A 21,541-nucleotide genomic window follows, 5' to 3' on the forward strand; every position below is an offset into this window, starting at 1 on the left:
ATTAATTTGACGTCACTAAAAGAAATAGTAAGGTGTATTACAACGGCAAGGATGTATGGTCAATGATACTTTGTGGGATCGATTCCCACTCACAATGATTAGTTGTTTTCCTTTTTCAGACTTCAAAATACATTATTGTTTTGTTGTTATTTTATTCGGTACACTTAATACTTTTTCATTTTTTTCTTATATGTTGCAGACACTTGGTAAAATTTCTAGGTCTGCACTGGTTCCTCTAATTCTATAAATTGTATCAATGCTTCTTGAATTATAGCCTCTTAACTCTATTAAACTTTTCAGTTAATATCCTCTTCATCAATGACAACAAGTCCTGAAATTATTTTCTATCATTTTTGCTAGATAAATATTATATTGTTTTGAACTATACTTATTGTTGATATTATACCATCAGCGTAAGGGGATTACTCAGCATTTTCCAGAATACAAAATGTAATATGTCAAGAAACTTAAAAAATATTTGACTTGGATGCTATGCTTATTGAAAGAATATCAAAAAGCCAATGCTTGTTACTTTATTGAATTATAAATAACATATTGGTACATAATGGGTAATTATTCAAGCAAACCATGATAATAGATTTTGATTCTTCACATTCGATACTAGCAATAGGACTTAAACTTTTGAGGATAGAGAATAATGGATTTTTGTGCACATTTTGAGAAACTTTTAATATATAAAAATGCCCTTTCAACTTGGTCTTACCTGACATGCATGAAATCCAACTCTAGGTATGCACAATTCGATACTTAAACTTTTTATAAAATTGAATAAGTAGTCACATCGTGTACACGTCATGTTACATGACAATTTTGTGTCTTACGTGTAAAATGTCACATAGGACTTGTGCATCTACTTGTTCAATTTATACATGTTTTAAGTTTCTACTTATGTATACTCAAAGTACGATGGCATAAATACCAATTGATGTTAAGTTAAAGGACGTATTTATGTGTTATGCAGGTTTAAAGTTTTGGAATAATAATAGGTATATTACATAAATATATGTCATTTCATTTGGTTTCTATAGGTATCTATGCCCTCAAACTTTGAGAGTGATCAAGTAGAACTTTAACATGTATAAAATTGAGCAAATTGATATGTGTCATATGTGGCATCTTGAACGATTATTTGGTTTCCTAAATGGAGATCGTAAAATTAAGATATACATTTGTATATTACGCCAATACATTAAATTCTTACCCGGGTTCCATCCCACCCATAATTCCTTTTAAGTCGAGCTTGTCACAAAGGGCTTACATAGTAATTTAACATCACATGTGTGATTTGTAGTCTATTACATAGTGGGTGGTTACTCATTATGCATAAAGTTCAACCCATATAGTGATCAGCTGAAGGGCACAGGTTGTGAGAGATGTTGTTGCGGTTGCTGGTTATTCTAGGTGTGAGAAAATGTCCATTATCTAATAAATATATTATTTTTTTAAAAATATAATACTACCTAAAAAAAGAAGGTAATAGTGGGGCTAATTTATGCAGGTTAATATACTATTATATGGGTGGGGAAAATTCAACACGTTAAGATAAAATTTGCACCTCTGTCTCTATGACTAGGCAATAATTATTGTAAATGTTAAATTATAATCACTATTTACAAAACATTGTTTTTGAGTTTATATTTTGTCTTAGATAAGGAATTTTTTTTAAAACAACTCCTAGGTATCCTAGATAAGTTAAACAATAAAAAAAATTTGAATGTTAAATGTCGGATTAATTAGTTTAAAATCAATCTATAGAAGGAAAAATATTAGAAAATAATTGTTGTGGCTATTGATTAGTATAAAACGAAAATTACCCAAGAAACATTATGCAAAAACGTGGGAAAATACGATGACATCAGATCTAATCGTGATTTGCTTATTGATTTTTCATTTAAATCAGAAATTTAAATTTAAAGCCCATCAAAGGCCATGATGATCCTGTCTTGGAACTTGTCCTTAACATGGCATTAGGGATCCGACCTTGACATATCACCGAACTTCAACTTGAGATCTGACTTCAATTCGACCTTGGACTGTTGACCCAGATCCCAAACCTTATGTCGACTTAGGTCCGAGTCCAAACTTCAATGGTATCTAGGTCCCGAGTAATTGGAGTTCATAACTCTTTCAATCTTCTCCTTATTTTTTTTGGTGGGGTAATAGTATTCTGACTGCAAGGAAGAGACACACCAGGGACGATGACTGCTAAAGACATAAATTCATAAAAGTATAATTGTGGAATGGGTTAGAGCTATGTTCAACTGGTTCGTCGGGATAAAAGTTATCATGTGTTTTTATGGATATTGGGGTCGGGAGACGCGACACACATCTAGATTAGGTGTCAAAACATGCGTCATGGTCAAATGTTTGAAAAAGAATTTTGATTTTTTTTTTACTTTAAGAAGTGAAGCTACATTTCTTAAATTTAAGAATATAAAACTATTAAAAAGATATTTTCAAAACGCTTAAGTTAGCCCTAGATGAGAAAAAGGAAGCTTGTTTTTGTTGATAGAAAAACTGATGTAGATTCTACCGATGTGTTTTTCATTTTGTTTCATTGATTTGTTTTTAAAATTTTTGGGACCAGGAAAAAGGAAAATAAGAAAGGATTAGAACAGGGGTAAAGGCACATGCAAGTCAGGGTGTCCGACTGGACACCCTTCGTCGGTAAAGATAACTCATACACAAAATGATCATAAAATATATTTTTGATACTCTTAGAATTACAAATTGTTGTACAAAGGTGATTGAAGATGTCTTTAATGATTTAAGGGGTGAGGTGGTTTGATCTTAGGATTGGGTGCTTTTTACACATAGAGAAGTTTCCGCCTATTTGTTACCTTGCGACTCGAACCCGAAACCAGAATGAGGTATTTGAATTGTTGGAAGAATCAGCATTAATGTGAAATGAGACTGGTTTGAAACTTATTTTTTTTCATTCAACTAGAAAATCCAATTTTTAGTTTTTTAAAAAACCTTTATTTTAAGATAAAAAATTGAAAGTAAAATATACTTTCTTTCACAGTAAACACAGCGTTAGCAAAAACGGTTTGTAATATTTAACCGGAAGGATAGTTGTATGTATTAGACCCTTTCCAAGCCATCTCTATTTTACATTGTATTCTATATATTTTTAGAGTAAAATAGAGTACTCCCTCTCCAACTCCGCTTCATATTACACTCTATTCACCTCTCTATTTCACTTTCTAATTGTTTTAATATTATTTTTATGATATCATTAGTTAAATGTTTATTATTTGTAGTTATTTTCTAATGTAATATAAAAACTAAAATATTTATTATTCAAAAGTTACTAATTCTATATGATTTAATAATTTATAATATATTTTTTCGAAAAAGAAATAGATCATTAAATATGTAATATAAAAATATTTTAGTATTACACAAGACTATGATTAATTCTCTAATATTTGTAATTTCTTTTCAGTAATGTAATATCTAAAAACATATTATGGATAAGGTTACTACTTCCATCCCAAATTAATAATTTTTCTAATTTTTCAATTGTTTTGTAACTTTAAATCTGTAAATTATAATTATAATTATTTTTCAGTATAAAGAATGCACAAAGTTTACATTGTAATTCAAAAAATCCACTTTTATGTAATAGTGATAAACGATTAAACTACACTTTTAAATGAGCACGGAAATAGTTGAGGAAATAGGGAGTAAATTAGTATACTAAATAATATTATACAAGATGAAATCATTAATTTAACAATTTTTAGCTACAAATACAAAAATAAGGAAAAAACCTGCTCATTTTGAATTCCATAATGCTTTAATAGAGGGATAACGTGAGAAAGTAACAATCTGAAAAGTTGAAGATTTATGTAAAAGTACATAATATTACGATGAAGGAAAAGTAATGATATAAATGTAGTTCGTCAATAGTACCACTCCAATATTCATTTTTCATCAATATTTATTATATTTAATATTTTCTGCAAATTTGTTTTAGAATAAATAATTTTATTCAATAAAGAATTCGAAAATAATTTTTTTTTATTTTAAATGAAGATCATATATATTATAGCATGCTTTGTTAGAAAAAAACTTATATTATTGACTAATGATCGTTGGCACTTAGAATTTGATGAAGTGTCCTCACATATGAAATCAAAATGGCACTGGTACCTAGGCATGGTATTATTTAAGAATTTTTTATGGAGATGAATTATAATCTTGTTAGTTATAATTGAAGTTACTTAATTTTAGTTTAGTTTTTTTTGTTAGTGTATTGAAATTGAAAATATGAGTATGAACGAAAGTAATAGTGGCCAAGTAGGCCACGAAGAAAAGATCGGAGACCTCAGCAATGTTAATGAGCCTAATGTTTATGACCCTTATCTTATGGGAGGGATTGGTCTCATTTGCTTGCCTCAAGTCAAAGGGAACGATGTGTTCCATATGGTGAGTACTATGTTGCAACTCTTTCAATTGAAAGGGTTTTTTAGTGGTTTCGCTAATGATGATTCCCATGAGTACATTATAAAGTTATTCAATGTTTGAGGACTGTGATCTTTCACGAATATATCCAAAGAGTTTGTCGCGTTGAGATTCTTCCCATTATCTTTGATGGTAGGAGAATGTACGTGGCTGGCTCAATCTCAATGTGAATCAATCACTTTTTGGGAGGAGTTAGTCATCGCATTTCAAGTACAATTTTTCCCTACATGGAAGATGATGACTCTTTGACACAACATTTAGAGCTTCAAGCGGTTGGAGGGTGAGCCATTTAATGAGACTTGGCTGAAGTTCAAGAATTTTATGCTCCAATTCCCAAACATGGCTTACATTAGAACGTGTTTCCTTTTTTTTGTTTACTAGAGTCTACACTCGGTAAACAAGGTTGTTTTCAAACCAACTCTTGGATGGCATGACTAAAATCAATCAGGTTGACTACACTCGTGAAAATTAACAAAAATCATGACACAACTTGACAATTTGTCTAAAAAATGTCTTGGGGCCTAGTCCTTGAAGTGTCAATAATATGTGTGTCGGGTTTAATAATCATGAGAAGGCAATGTTTGAGGCTTTGTACAATGAAAAGATGAAATTCCCTAGCAAACCAAGGTGGTTGTTATCGATCAAACCACCTGAGATATGGTGGTAGCAATAGTTTTAAAAATCAATAAAGAGAATGGAGGGACAAATTTCCCTATTGGAATAATGGGTAGAAGGATAAGTATGTGCCTCCCCATGAGCAGAAAAGAAATGAATTTGAAATGTGGTCGGCTTGAGGGTATGATTTCTCCCATCCTTAACAAAGTTGAGGAGTCTGACTAGATTTTGAAAGAAATGAAAAAGATGTATTGATCCTCAGCTATGCAGTAACCTCTAATTCGTTATTGATCAAGCAGTAGAAGACCAGAATATGTAATATCTCGTCTCATTTGAATATGAGAATACAAGTATGTTTTCCTAGTGATACTATAGAAAACCCAAGAACGATGTTTAAATGCAAACTACGGTCATACAACAACGTGAACTAAGGCACTACTTGGGAGGCAACCAAAGATTTTGTTTTGTTTTCTCTATATGTTTGAACTAATAATATCTTCAATATGGACGTCAAAGTATGAGAAGTATTTGAAAAAGTGTAGGTTAGCGAGCTTATAGTCGAGTCAGAGATTCACCAAAGAGTTCGACATGACCGACTTAGACTGCCATTAGACTCAAGAGAATTTTAAAAAGAAGCCTATAAAGCATGATGGAATAAGGATCAACATGGTGAATCGCCGACATGGTCGCCAAACGCGATCTAATCTTATGTTGGGAACCCCACATTAACTAAAGCTCCTATAAAGCTATGTAAAGTGAGGGACCACTCAGCGTGTCGTCGAGTGGGTAGGCAAAAAAAAACTAAAATTGCTGAATGGGTGAAAACTGAATGGTTTTTAAAGGAAAAGGTTTTAACTTTAAACTCTTTCTCTTTCCCACACATTCGAACTTCCTGAACACATTTCTTTCCTATTTGAGTCTTTAATTGTGTCGTGAGAGCGGAATTCTTTGTCACCAAAAATTTCAGTCTTGTTTAATCAGCATCAAAGGTTGGTTTCCCGAACTCCATGTTTATTTTTTAATATTTGTACTCATTTGCTATAATTTTATCTTGTTAATGTGTGTTTGGCCTCTATGATAGTTGTAACACATTTATATAGTTGTATGAACCTCAAATAATATTCCCTAACACTCTCAGACTTCCTTGACCAAGGTTGATAAACTCAAGATCTTTTTCTTCCCTCATATTAAGGGTAATGAACATATTAAAAATTTTATCTTTACATTTTCTCAATCAAAGAGGACTGCGTCTTTTGGTCACCCTTTTTTCCATTTGTTGACCATGTTTGAGCAACACCTTTAACTTGATAAGCGCCCAACTCCGCATTTTCCAAATGTTTCACTACCATAATCATCAACACTATGTAAACATATTTAATGAACACTTGAGGAACATTCTCAACCTTTGAACCATGAAAATCCCGAGGATTAATTCTATTAAAGTCCCTTACTCTAGATTTCACCTTACCCATATTTGGGTTCACGGGAAGTAGAAACTCCTTGTTGGCTTGGGCACAATTTCTTGAGACAATTCGTGAAACCAATCCCTAAGCTTCCTATTATTAACGTACTTAGACAAAGGATAGAACGGATCTTGAGGAGTTTCTTGTTCTACATTCTCCCTCATATTCCTTTTGACATATGCTCTTCGAATAGCCATATCTTGTAGAGCTTCACATAAGGAATAGGAGAGAGACCTTATTGACTTAACTCTATCACACGAATTTAGAGTAATAAAAGAAGTGGAGCTTTATAAAAAATATTATAGCCTCTATCATTCATAAATATAGTGCTCTTTGCAGTCATGAACAACACTCTACTTGACGTGGTTTATGAGACATTCTAAGAATATTCTTAATCTTGTGCTTTCTTTACCTTGTTTGACACGACCAAGGGTACACCCTTGATGTTACATCGCGTATAGGACCCGTAGAGACCCCATAAAAGTCACTTAGCAATCATAATATATGAAATAGAAAACATAATAGGTAACAACAACATTTCAAGTCCAAAATTACTACAAAATCAATGTACAAGTCTAAACACCTGTCTCATTTTCTATCTATTATAATGAAATGATCTTGGGCCTAGACCATACAAAATGTTCAAAACTTAATACAAAAACGAAACTAAAACAGCGGAAATCCATTCTTAAAGTATCTTGACTCGCGAAGCTCGAAAATCTCTCAATGAACACATAAACACGAAATTGAAGACCCTAATTGTTAGACCCTACATTTGGAGAAATCTAGGAAAGATTACGCGTTATTATAAAACAATGTATAAAGTATTTTAGCAATGCATAAAAAATTTAAATCATGCTAAAATAGGACATTTCATGACAAAAAACTAACCAAGCTAGAATATGATATAAGAAGGTCATAAAACATGAGTTATAAGACATGGTCAATGAAAGCTAACGTCATTAGAACCTTTGAAAACGTATGAGGTACTACTTGTAGTAACTTTAGTTCATTGTTATTGTGGGAAGTAAATTTATCCAATAGAGAAACCATATAAAACTATAACAGGTTTCTCTGCTTGCCAACATAAGGACCATGAATTTCTAGCTTATGTGGATCCATTAGGTAACATGTATATAAGAAATAATCCTATGGGTGCCATAGGTAAGGGATCATTGAATTGCTACTATAATACCAACTTCGAAACGGGAATGCCTCAATCTCAATATCATCTGAGTGAGCATAAATCTCAAGAAATAGTCATTTCATACTTCTTTAATTTATATATGAAGGGACATCATCTTGCCAATCCAAGCTAAGTCATAAGTGAACATATGTAAAGGTATCATTCAAATACAAATCAAACCAAGTTTCATTAGATACCTCTTTATCTTTGACACAATTAGGTGAGTAGACCTTTCAACCTTGGAATCCTTCGTATGTAAGATAACCTTTAATAATCATGCTTTAATGTGTCTATGAGAAAAATCCTTTCTAAAACACAAAAACAAGATCATCATTAATACATCACTCTCAAAACATCCTTTCAACATTTGCACATGTATAATTCTTTAATTAACCTATAAAGTTTCACAACCCACTTTCAGCCATCAATATTTAGAAAACATGGGTTAGATATGGATTTCATCAAAAATTCATTTAATTCTACCAATACATCTTGGTTTCATATGACTCTTTATTCATAATGAAAATTTCATATCTTATGGTCATAACTTGAAAAATATGGAGATTACATGGGTTCATAGGGAATCATGATAAAATCATAGTACTACATCAATTCATGCATTAGATATCATAATTCAATCATTCAAATAAATCATCAACAGAACCCACAGAAAATAAAGAAAACCTTAACCTAAAGTCTTTCTTTGAAAATAGGAGAATTTGGGAACTGTGTGTTGGAAGACATCCATGGATGAAACAATCATACCTCGATGCCAATTACTTTAATTTTATTGATAATTAGGGGACTTGACATACAAACACTAGATTGGACCCTTCTTCTTCTATCTTTCTTGAGAGAGAAATATTTTGGGAGGAAGACTTTTTGTTCTTTTAGAAATTTCAGAGACTAATTTTCAATTTGGGAAATTAGTGATTTAAAACGTATAAATAAGGGTCTTAGTGCATGGAAAATGATTTACTATAGGGATAAAATAATTAGGAATATATTCGATTGCCCTTGAAATAACTACTAATATACTGACCACGACCCTCAATCGATGGATATTGGACTTACATATGTTCATTATGTACAGCCTTAGACTTTGGTTAGAAACCTGAACTTGGTGTCTAGACCTTGGGCTTTCAACCATGGACCATGGTCCCACGAATGGTCACATGGTCTTACCATGGTTTTGAACCTCTAAACCAAGCTTGGGGGTGACCAATTATGAAAAACACCTACGATCTGTGGTCTCATCCACGGTCCATGGGTGGCCTTTTTGGTCTATCACCTTAACCTTTTGATAATAATTATCTTGCCCTTTCTCGAATCTGGAGTGTTAAAAAAATAAAGCCATAGAAACAGTTGAACAAAATCTATTATTGTAGGAAAACTCAATCAATGGAAAATAATCCTCCTAGTTACCCTTGAAATCAATTTTACATGACCTCAACATATCTTTCTAAGTCTTCATTGTATTCTCTGAAAGACCATTGGTTTGTGCATGAAATACCATACGAAGATTAATAGGCGTATGAATACACCTTTGCAAAGATTTCCAGCACTAAGAAGTAAACAAAGTACCACGATTAGAGATAATGGATAACGAAAATCCATGCAACCTCACTATCTCTCTCAAAAAGAACTTATTATAGTACTCTTTCAAATAAGAAACTATTGTTGGGATGAATTAGTCTGATTTGGCCATTCCCTCCACGATAACCCAAATAAGGTCACATTGTTGCTTTGTGCATGGTAAACAAACAATGAATACAACATTGAAATCTTTCAACTTTTATGTTTGAATTCTCGTATCTTAATATAATGCTCCTGACTTTTAGTTTTCATTTTTCACTTTTTAGGAATTACGAAACTTAACCACAAATTTCACAATATTTTTCTTAATACCATTCAACCTATAGATATCCCGTTAGTAACAATACATTTTTGTGGATTCCGATTTAATAAACATTGAGAAATATAGGCTTGTAATAATAATTGTTCTCTCAAGGTATTGAAATTAGTTACACACAAAAGACCTTGATAGCGAAGATCACCATTAAACCCTTAAGAGAAAGCACGTATGGACTTCTTAAGACCCTTTCTTTTAATTAAACTAAATTTTGATCAAGACCGTTCTTGGATTTCACATTTACCACAATGGATTATTTTGAACCATGTTAAATTATATTACAACACTTGGTTGAGTAAATATAGGAACAACTAAAATGGGTCTATCTATGAACATCCTAAGCGAATTCCTTCTGGTCCATGCTTTGTTCCTAAATAAAAATACCTAAAATTCAAGGATTTACATAATTTATTGGCACAAAATATGCATTTGAGGACACTAAATATATTAAATTAAACGCTAAATAAGTCAAAACCATGGACTTATCAACCCCTCGAATTTAAATTTTCATTTGTCCTCGAGCAAAACACAACATCAGGAGTTAAAAAAGGATTCCTCAAGCATTTCTAAACAAGACTCAACAATGAATGCAAACAAAAAGATTCTACTTACTGAAAGATTCAAGTTGTGACTCACCTTTTCCAAAGATTCTAAATGTCACACTTCTTCCTTCAAATGCAAGTTAATACTCAACAAAAGTGTTCAAATTCCCTTACAAAAAAAAATACCATATTTATACATAGTGGTTCAACAATTTGGAGCTCCGAAATCTAGATTAACACTCACACACAAAGATGAAGAGAAAATGAATAATTTCACCCATTGTCTTGCCCGTATTTTCTAATGATAACTTGTTTCCCTAACTCACGATTGAAAAGGTCTTTATAAGTCTTGTAATATGGATGAATGCAAAGGTATGGTCATTTAGGCAGGGACTTCTATCCTATTGAAATGTGGTGTGGGCAACACATTATTTTCTTTTCTTCATCATTCTCATTCGTGCTCAAAAATCATCCCATTATTCATTTTCCATGGAAAGTTGTTCTTTGCATTTTCACAACTTTATTCCAAAAAAATTTCATTATTTTCTTCTCTTTCTATTTTTTAAATATGGAGGGGTTCCATTGTAAGACCTCAAAAAAATGAGGTAGGATGTATAGGACTTACATGTTCATCATAAGGGTATAAGGTTCTAAAATGACTTATAATATTTTGTTGAGGCAGTGTTTAAACTGTGAGGTGATTTGGAATTCAAACGTCAAGGGACAACCAAGACATTCGACGACTAGTCACCTATGTGCCTCATGTGTCTATACATGCCTATATTTATATGGCATGAGCTTATAAACTCTTGATATGAGTTATAATGATGTTTATATGTAATATATGGAGTATTTTTATAAAGTTTTATTGATGATCAATGCATAAGAATCGGGTTAAAAATCTCTGTTCCTATACTTTCTAATATATATGTGATATATTTTGTTATGCTATAGTATGATATTGTAGCGACTTGTACATGGTTTATTTTATGATTATGCTACTTTAGATACTGTCTTATACTTAACTTATATATGAAAGAGTAGATATATTGTCAGTGATTACCAAAGTCTAAATGATTGGTAAGAATTGCTGTACACTTTCACATTCTACTTCTTTATAGTAATGTTGATGAAGCCTTGTATGGCATTGTGCGGTATGGTCCACTTATGGTGGCGGTTTTTTCTTTATTTTAATGATATATGTGTTGACTATGGCCTTGAAGGTAAATTGATGAATATATGAATGAGTGGTTTTGATTTTAACCTTATGTGTAACTTGTGCCTAATTTTCTTCTCTAGTTATGAATCTAGGTTATGATACTATTGTTATGAGCATGTGAATGGTAAGGTTAAAATCATGTTTAGGTGCTTCCATTAATGAAGTATAAAATATTGATCACCCGTACTCATGTACCCCTATGTGAAGGTGTGAACACATACTCTTAGGAGTCTTAAAGTGTAATATGAAGTTACCTTTTATCCAATGCAATGTTTTGTTGTTGTGGTCTATGCTTGAATATGTATTGTGGTATTAAGAGGGTGGCTGCCTCAATATGTTGTTGATAGCAATTATGTTATCATATTTACCAATTTACACACACCCTCACTTTACATGCATGCTTACAAGTAGTATAGGTCATGGTGTCTAAATGAAAGGTAGTTCTCATATTCACTAGTATCTACTACTATGCATGTTTAAATTATGTCAATGAAATAATGATATATGTTTTCTTAACTAGGATGACTTTATAGGTGTACGAGTATGGGAAAGGGTATGGGACCTTGGCTATGCATTGCACATGTGTGCCTTGATAGAATAGATTCTAGTTTTGGTTTCTTGTGTATGAATATGAATATATGAAAGAATAACTCACATATATGTATACACACACGCACACATCAATGACGATCTAGTCAATATATTAGCCTTGAAAGGTGTGCTCAAGTGTATCTTAAATTAGATAGTGCTAACGATATATGTTATGTCCATATGAAAGGGTTTCTCACATGATTTAGGTTATTAAACTCTCATATATGACCTATGATCTAAGCATATACAGAGTCAATCTATTAAAGCTTAACATTATAAAAGTAATATTATAATGGCATTTCAATAAAGGAAAGTTAGATTAGCACCAACTCAACTTGTAGATGAGGGGGTGGCATCTTCCCAAGGAGAAAAGAAAGGATTCACCATATTCCTCACAAGATGGATAGCCTCATGACCCAGAAGGGTGTTAGAGTGGTGTATCCATGATGCCCCCAAGTTCCATAAACTATGATTTCCACATAGGATCTAACAATTTGATATAAATTAAAATTCTAGCATATGCTAATGTTCTACCTTGGCTAGGCAAGAACACCTTTAATTTGTGTAATGCTTGACAACACTAAATTCCATGTTTAGCACCCATGGTCGTAGTGTCGGCTAAGGCTATAGTTTCCATAATGTAAAATTTTCAATAGATGTAAATGTATAATACCCTAACTAGGATGACCTAAGGGAGGTTATTTAGAATAGGTGGAATTAATGAACCCATCTAGACATTGGAAAAGTAGATCCTTAGGCAGTTCTTGGAAAGTATTCCAATATGTATGATTATGATTATGCCTTTATGCATAGATGGTAGTATTTTTCTATTTGTTATGAAGATGTGCATGGCATGAGTATATGTGATGGGGTCTTATTCTTATATACACTATGTGACTCTTAATGACTATATGATGAAGATTGTTGACATAAATGGAGTGGTCTTCACTTGCTAGTTGATGTATGAAATTCAATGTCAAGGCTTGTGGTTCTATGATAGGTTAACTAAGTATGTGTGAGGTTATGGGGATTTACACATATATATTTCACTAGTATAATTAGAGTAGGATTATGACCAAGGTATTATAATGCATTTATGTGAAGTGAAGTTAGTATATGTGTAAGCTGGTGTAGCTTACAATAGTATTCCTAAGGTATTGACTTAAATGGGTCTATCACGTGCTATCCTTCTATGATGATATGTGGTGACTTGTATAGTTTGTATGTATGCTTTCTTTGTGGCCTAAGGTGATGCGTTGCACCAAGTATCACTAAAGGGTTACATAAGAAGTTAGTTAATAAAAGAAAGGATAGCTCAATGCAAATTAAAGGAGATCAATGTAAAGTAACCTAAAAATGGCTTAAATTATATATGTGATTTTTATGATGTTTGGAATTTGAATATGTCTATATGAAGTATATGAACGATATAAATTCAATTGTCTAAAGGTTTTATAAAGATATACTGAAAAAGGCATGAATTATTATTTCAAGAAAATGTCCCTTTTAAATGCATGTGTTTGCATGGTTGTCATACTTAGTGCATTCTTATACTAATCTCATTCTTCTATACTTTTTAAACTAAGTGTCGATAATGGACTGCTTAAAGGATGTTCATATGATTGAGGAGCTTGGTATGTGATTTCCAAGCTCAAGGAAAGAATTCCTCAAGTCCAAAGATGTCCTAATGTTTAGTTACTGTAAAGCTTTATGAATTATATAGTGATGTATTATGTTGTAAGGGTCGTGTGCCTAAATTACTCTTGCGTTGTTAGGTCTAATTGCAAAGACATCTAGAGTGTAAGCATGTAATATTATATTATATATATATGAAATGAAGTTTCTAAGGATATTATATGCGATGAAAAGTTTTAAATTTTATGCTAAATTCACTATGAAAATGCGATGATTGATAACTATGGGCTTGTATAATACCTCCCAGGGGTCAAGTACGCCATGTTACTTCTAGGGTGTGCTCCTTAGATGTGACAAATGCAATATCAGAGCATGAGGTTTTAAGAGTGGTTTAGTGTCCAAGAAGTCTCATATTGCCACGTATGGTAGAGTTTTTTATTATTGGTGGTGAGTCGCGAGACATAAAATGGTATGAGAGGATATAGGACGAAAGAGTTTCCCTTATTCACCATTCAAATAACGTTCCATAGAATTTAATGCTATAATATCCATCACTTATGTTTTCTTGTCCGGTGGTCTTTAGATATGATTGCTTGGATAAGATTGTTCTCTATGCTTGCGAGACAAAAGGTAATTATTGTTGAATGAGTATGTACGAAGGTGAATTTTTACATATTTTGATGATGTGATGCCATTTATGGCTAAGTAAGAGATTTATGTTAAATAAATGTTATGTTTAAGGATATATGTGATGATATAGTTAAAGCATGTTAGAATTAGTTATGACTAAATTGAGTCTTTTTTTGGAATAGTATTCTACTACATGGTCATGCATGATGGTAGCGTAATAGTATGATTGGAGTTGAAATTCTTAGTGACTACCTATGGAAGCATGCTACCCTAAGAATATGTGTTTAAAAGTGTTCAATGTTTCCCTTTGTATATATGTGGTCCTAGATAAGTTGCCTAGTATAGATTGGAGTCCTTTGTATAACTTGATCCTAGGTGTGATGATAGGATGATTGTTTTTGTAATGTTTTGTATCTCAGATTGTCATGTTTACCCATCATTTTCCTAAATGTTGCATTTTTTAATTTGGAAACATGTTCAATGTAATGCTAGGATGTTTGCTATAAGATTTTTGAAAAATCGACTAAATTGTTTTGTAATAGGGAGTTGTTGAAATCTGCTTAGAATTGATGCATATGAGCATGGTTATAATTGTAAACAGGAGATTTTCTATTTGTTATGGAGAATGAGATTCTTATCGAATGATAAGTCGTAGATTTGTTTCTAACTTCTTATTGTGTTGTAGTCCCGTGATGTTGTGGAATTGATATTTCCCTAGAATTAAGGGTATTACTCTTATCTTTGTAGGGTGATGATGTAGGTTTGATTTACCTAGAAGTTACCTTACTTTAATGTTGAAAGAAAAGAAAGAGTCCTTAAGGCTAAGTCTCCTCCATTGGTTTCCCCTAATGTTTCATGACCTTGGTGTCTATTGTGTTGTGAAGAACTTATGTGGTTAAATAGTACGACCTATCTTGATAATTTGGGGATAATTTGCCTAAAATCACAATGTTTAGAATACCTTGGTGTTCCTATTTAAACTTCCTATAATCCCTTCTAAAAGGATAATCACTTTTAATTGATGAAAATGAAGGGTATTATGTTAAGATCCTCTTAATATTTAAGTTAATTTACTCTTAATTGGGTTTATCTTAAGTAGGGTATGGTGATGGAGTATCAAGGTGGTAGATACTTTCTACCTTGTCTTTCTATTTTTTTTCTTGAACATTAAAACTAATGATTTTTTAGTAAGATTGTTCATGAATAGAGTTTTGCATGATGTATGAATTGCATGAGCCTTATATGTTTGGTATGTATTGATTGACATTAACTTAAGAACATTTTTAAGATTTCAAAGTGTATGAAATGAAATGTTTATAAATTCCATGATTTCTCATGTTTGTTGTGCATCTTAACATAATAATTGTGAAGTTGACATCAAGAGGTAAGATAAGAAACATGGTAGTAGTCACTTGTGAGCTATAATGATTAACCTTATAATGGAATGTTTTCTCTTTAAAATGAAAAGTGTAGAGTTTTTTTAAAACTACGTGACTTTTATGGTTTGGATAACATGATTCTAGGCTCACTGTTGAAAGGTGAAGGCATGTGAGCTATTTTTCATGTGTGTGCCTATGATTTGTGTTACATTTCCCCAAATAATGCTTAATGTGAAGGATATTGCTATGTTAGAAATTGACACTTTGTTAAATGACTTCCTATTTGTTGTGATGTACTTGGTGAGACCTACCATTTACACTTCACTAGGAAGAATACATGAGCATGCCTTGGTTTAAAAGTTGAGAATTTCTTATTTTAAGAGGAAATTGCCTTGTACTGTTCTGAGGTGTGAAATCATGATACATGTAAGTGTGTTAAGGATAAGTACATTACTCCATGGACAACCCTAAGCATGGTATGATTGAGTAGGACCTTCATGACACTAGGTCTAACTAATAATGATCTTTATTGATTCAATTAACTCAAGTCTATCTGCATTTAATATGAGTGCCAACTTGCATCTTGAGTGTTGTTGAAATCTGCCTAAGTATGATTTAAGAATAGTTGCAGGATTCGATCCTAATGAATTGAAGTGTAATGACCATTTCATAACTAGGAGAAGGATGTTCCTTCTATAAACATAATAAGAGAATTTGTGTTTGATGCATTAAAGAGTGAGGGAATAAAAGTTTTGCTTGCTTGTCTACATTGACTGCTAAAATAATTTGAAGTTGTGTTACTTGTAAGTTTTGTGCATTTAATTCTAGGTGATGATTTTATAAATGTGATGAAATTCTTTATGATGCATTAAAGTCCTTGTTGTGATTAAAGTGTTCAAAGTGTCTTTCGAGGATGAATGTTCCTAGGTGGACGATAATGAAAGACCCCAAAATATTTAGTTAGGGTGTTTAGAGTATAACATGTTCTTCATAAGGGTCTAAGGTCCTAAATTCTTATAATATAGTACTTGAGTTAGTGTGTAATGTTTGAGGTTATTTAGAAGTCAAACGTCAAGGGACGACCAAGACGTTTAACGACTAGGCACCTATGAGCCTCATTTGAATATACATCTTATATTTGTGGAACCTGATCCTATGAAGTCCTGAAATGAGTTATAACAATGTTTATATGTAGTATATGGAGTTTCCTAAGGTTTGGAGGTCAAACATCAAAGAACATCTAAGATGTTCGAAAGTTAGCCATTGAGATGTTCAACTATGTCTTGATGGGACGTAGCCTGTTTGGACAAGTTTTATGTGTACATTTTGAGTGAAACTTGCATGGAAGGTCCTTGACTTGTCAATTCTCATATTTGCGTTTCAAAAACACGGGTACGACTTCCCAAGGGCCCCATAATAGGGCCCACAAGAAGGACCCAAGGGATTTCGAGATACTTCCTTGGCAGTGTAAATCGATGAGCTTCAAGTGATGCCTCGCCTGTTTATTGATGCCCCATCATTTGGGGTGTGGGTTGATAGTTAGGAACAGGGATGAAGCCACCAAGGAGAAGGTGTAGTCACGGACGACGGAGCATCAGAAATGCCCCATCAACCTATTGATGACACGTCGAGGGTGACCTGCAACTGCTACCATGCAATTGCCTCATTGAAGGGGTGCATCGGAAATTCACCCCACGTCCTAACCACAAGGTTAATTTAGTGACTTTTGGGTGTATATATGTTATCAGAAAAGTGATCAACCCAATCCCAATCCTATACACATAAAATAGACTTTCCCTCCAAAAACAATTCTCTCTATGCACCTCCATGGTTTGTGAAGCTCAAGAACATCTTGGAGCCATCCACGTATTAATCATAAATTTTATAGGTTTTCAACTAGACAAAGGAGTGGTAATCCTTCGTCTCTACGCAACCTTTCACTCGGAGAGTTAATCCCAATGTTTTTCAAAAAAGTTTCATGATCAAATGTCTTCTTCTATATTTAGCAGTGGGTTCCTTCTAAAAAAGTTTTTATGGATTAGCAAGAATAAAATGATGTTAATGTATTGGTTTTAACATGATTTTCATACAATTGCATTATCAATCCATGTCCCTTCCTAAAATCGATTTAGCCCTTGCATGGGCATTGTGTGTTAGACAATTGACATTTTTGCAGCTTATTAATATTTTTACTCTTTTTGATTATTTTAATTTAGTGCTTCCTATTTTTATCTAGACTTAGTCAACTATAGTTGCTCAACTTTCTGAAGTTAGTGGCCTCATTATGGCTGTTAGTGGCCCCCTTTTATGGTAGTTAGTGACACATGTTCTTATTTTACTTTTAATGTTTAGGTTTTTTCTTTGTATAAATTCAGACTTTCTGTAGATTAATATACACAAGGAATTTCATATGTTCACTCTATTTTTATTTTTTCAAATAAGTTTCTTGAGTCTTTTTGTTCAAACATTGTGATCATGGCTTGTTAATGGTTGAATTGCGATTCTCTTATGTTGAATTTTCTATATATAGTGTTATTTTCATGAATTTATGATGAAGTATCCAAGATTATCAATGTAGGAAGATTTGAGAATGCTTAGTCTAGTATCAATGTGATCAATGTAACATTGGTCCTTAATTGTATAAAAGTGGATTTCGAATATGTTGATAATGTTGTAGCTAATGACTAAGGTTTCCTTAATTGTATAAAAGTGGATTTCAAATATGTTGATAATGTTGTAGCTAATGACTAAGGTTAATATTATTATTGAACTTTAATTATAAATCGTGTATTCTCAAGGTAAAAAAGTATTAATATGACTTAACCTAAGTTCTTCTAGTCTATCAAGTGGTGACTTGTGATCTTCACTCTAGGTTGGTTGTATTGTGACTTGATCATGATTAATTGTCCTTAGTTACTGACTATGTGTATAATCTGATTTTAAATAGGTATAATTGATCTAACATGAATAGATAACCATTTAATAGGTATGATTTATTTAAATTCCTCTAGCCTATAAAGTGAATGTTGTAGTGTATATTACATGATCTAATTGTTAGGTAGATGAAGCATGATTTCGATTGAGTAAGGATCTCTTTAGCTACTGAACTACATATATATTATTGATAAAGTGTAATTGATGATGAATGCAAGATAATCGTGTTAAAGATCTATATACTTATACTTTCCAATATATATGTGATGTATTGTATTGTGTTATACTATGATTTAGTAGAGACTTCTACAGGGTTTATTTTATGATTATGGTACTTTCAATACTGTCTTATACTTGATTTATTGATGAAAGATTAGTAATGGTAAATGATTACCAAAGGCTAAAGGATTGTTATGAATTTCTCTATTGTTCTACTTCCCTACTTCTTTATAGTAATGTTGATTAATCCTTTAATGGAATTGTGTCGTACTGTCCACTTATGGTGACGATGTTAACATTATTTTCATTATATATGTGTTGACCAAGGCATTAAAAGGCAAATTTCTGAATATACGAATGAGTGGTTATGATGATCACCTTATGTGTAACATGTGCCTAATTTTAATCTATAGTTGTGAATCCAGGTTATGTTTCTATTATTATGAGCATGTACATGGTTAGGTTAAAATCATGTGCATAGTACTATGCATATTAATATTATGTCTATGAAAGTATGATATTTGTTTCCTAAATAGGATGACTTGATAGACGTAATACTATGGTCAAGGGTATGAGACGTTGCTTATACAATTGCACATGTGTGCCTTGATAGAATAATTTCTAATTTTTGTTTCTATGTGTATGATAATTTATGAATATGTGTAACTTCATTGTTTATGTGAAAGGAGTACTCACATAAATGTATAAACACATATCAATGATGATCTTGTCAATAGAGGAGCCTTGAATGGTGTTTTCAAGTGTATCCTAAACTAGACTCACGTTATGTGCTATGTCCATGTGAAAGGGTTTCTCACATGATTTAGATTGATGAACTCTAATCTACAGCTTACGAGTGAAGCATATAGATAGTCAATATCCAAAATCCTTATTTATAAAAGTAATGTAATAATTGATTTTCAATAGACAAAAATTAACTTGAACACCGAGTGAAATTGTAGATGAGGGAGGGGAACTTTCCAAACGAGGGAAGGTAGAATTCACCATAGTCCTCATAGGGTGGATAGCCTTATGACTCAAAAGGATGTTAGAGTGATGTTTCCATGATATCTCCAAGTTCCATAAACTATGATTCCTACATAAGATCTAGCAATGTCATATAACTTAAAAGTCTAGCATGCGTTAATGTTACTATATGGTGAAGATTGTTGAAATGAATGGAGTGGTTTTCACTTACTTGTTGATGTATGAAATAGAATGTTAAGGCTTGTGGTCTTATTTTAAGTTTACTAAGTAATTCTTAGGTTATGGAGTTTACACATAAATTGCACTAGTAGATTAGTATAGGAATATGAGTAATGTCTTCTGAGGCATTGATATGAAGTGAAGTTAGTATATGTGTAAGTTGATGTATCTTACCATAATATTCCTAATGTGTTGACATAAATGAAACTATCATATGCTATACTTCTATGATGATATGTGAAGACTAGTATAGGTTTTATGTGTGCTTTCTTTGTGACCTAAGGTGATGTATTGCACCAAGTATCACTAAAGGGTTACTTGAAAAGTTAGTGAATAAAAGAAAGTATAGCTCACTATAACGTAAAAAGGAGCTCACTCTAAAGTGACCTCAAAAATGGCTTAGATTCTATATGCGATTTTCTATGTTGTTTTGCCTGTGAATATGTCTATATGAAATATATTAATGGTATAAACTCAATTGTTTAAAGGTTTTATAAATATTTACTCAAAAGGGTATGAAGTATGATTTCAAGAAAATGTCCCCTTTTAATGCATGTTTTTGTATAATTGTCATACTTAGTACATTCTTATACTAATCCAATTATTCGGTACTTTTAAAAAAAGTGTAGGTTATGGATGATTATAGGATGTTTACATAATTGAGGAGCTTGGTATGCTATTTCCAAGCTCTTGGAAACGAATCCTTCAATCCAAGGATGTCCTAATGTTTAGTTACTGTAAAGTTTTATGAATTATATAGTTATGTATTATGTTGTAAGGCCTGTGTCCCTAAAGTACTCTAATGATGTTGAGTCTAAGATGGAAAAGAGACTTAGAGTCTAAGTATTTAATATTATACTTTAGATATATGAAGTGAAGTTTCTAAGCTTGTGATGTGCTGGATCGTTCGTTCCCCAATTCAAACTCGGATCAATTGGCAAGTGGATTCTGTGCCTGGGTACGAAACTCTAAACGCAAAATTATGAAAAGTGTTAAATTGTCCGCTAAATTTACTATGTTAATGCGAAGAATGATAACTGTGGGCTTGTATAAAACCTCTCATATCTCAAGTACGCCATGTTACTTCTAGGGGGTGCTCCCTCGATGTGACCTCCATTATTTATAAAGATTATGAGTCAATGGGGACTTCCCTATTCTTCTTGATTTACCTTCTCTTTTCACTACACCGCCAACTAATTTTTTTCCTAAGTTGTCTATTGAAAAAAACCACAAATCGTGAGGATTATAGGTAATGGATCAAGAAAGGTCACATTTTTCATCAAGTTTCTTCCACGAGAAAGATATGTCTCAAAGGGTTCTCAAGTAGGGCACACACACTCACAAGATAGGAAAAAAAGAGGTATGATGTAAAAAAAGTTTACATTCCACAGATATAGTAAGATCATTTGAAAAGATTGCATCAATTAGTAAATCAAACAAACGAAGAAAATTATAGGTTCCATCACACATAGCTAACAATAATCTCATCACAAAAGGCATCGACATAAATATCAAATAA

Source organism: Solanum lycopersicum, chromosome 12, assembly GCF_036512215.1.
Source record: "Solanum lycopersicum chromosome 12, SLM_r2.1".
In the NCBI taxonomy this organism is placed as follows: Eukaryota; Viridiplantae; Streptophyta; class Magnoliopsida; order Solanales; family Solanaceae; genus Solanum; species Solanum lycopersicum.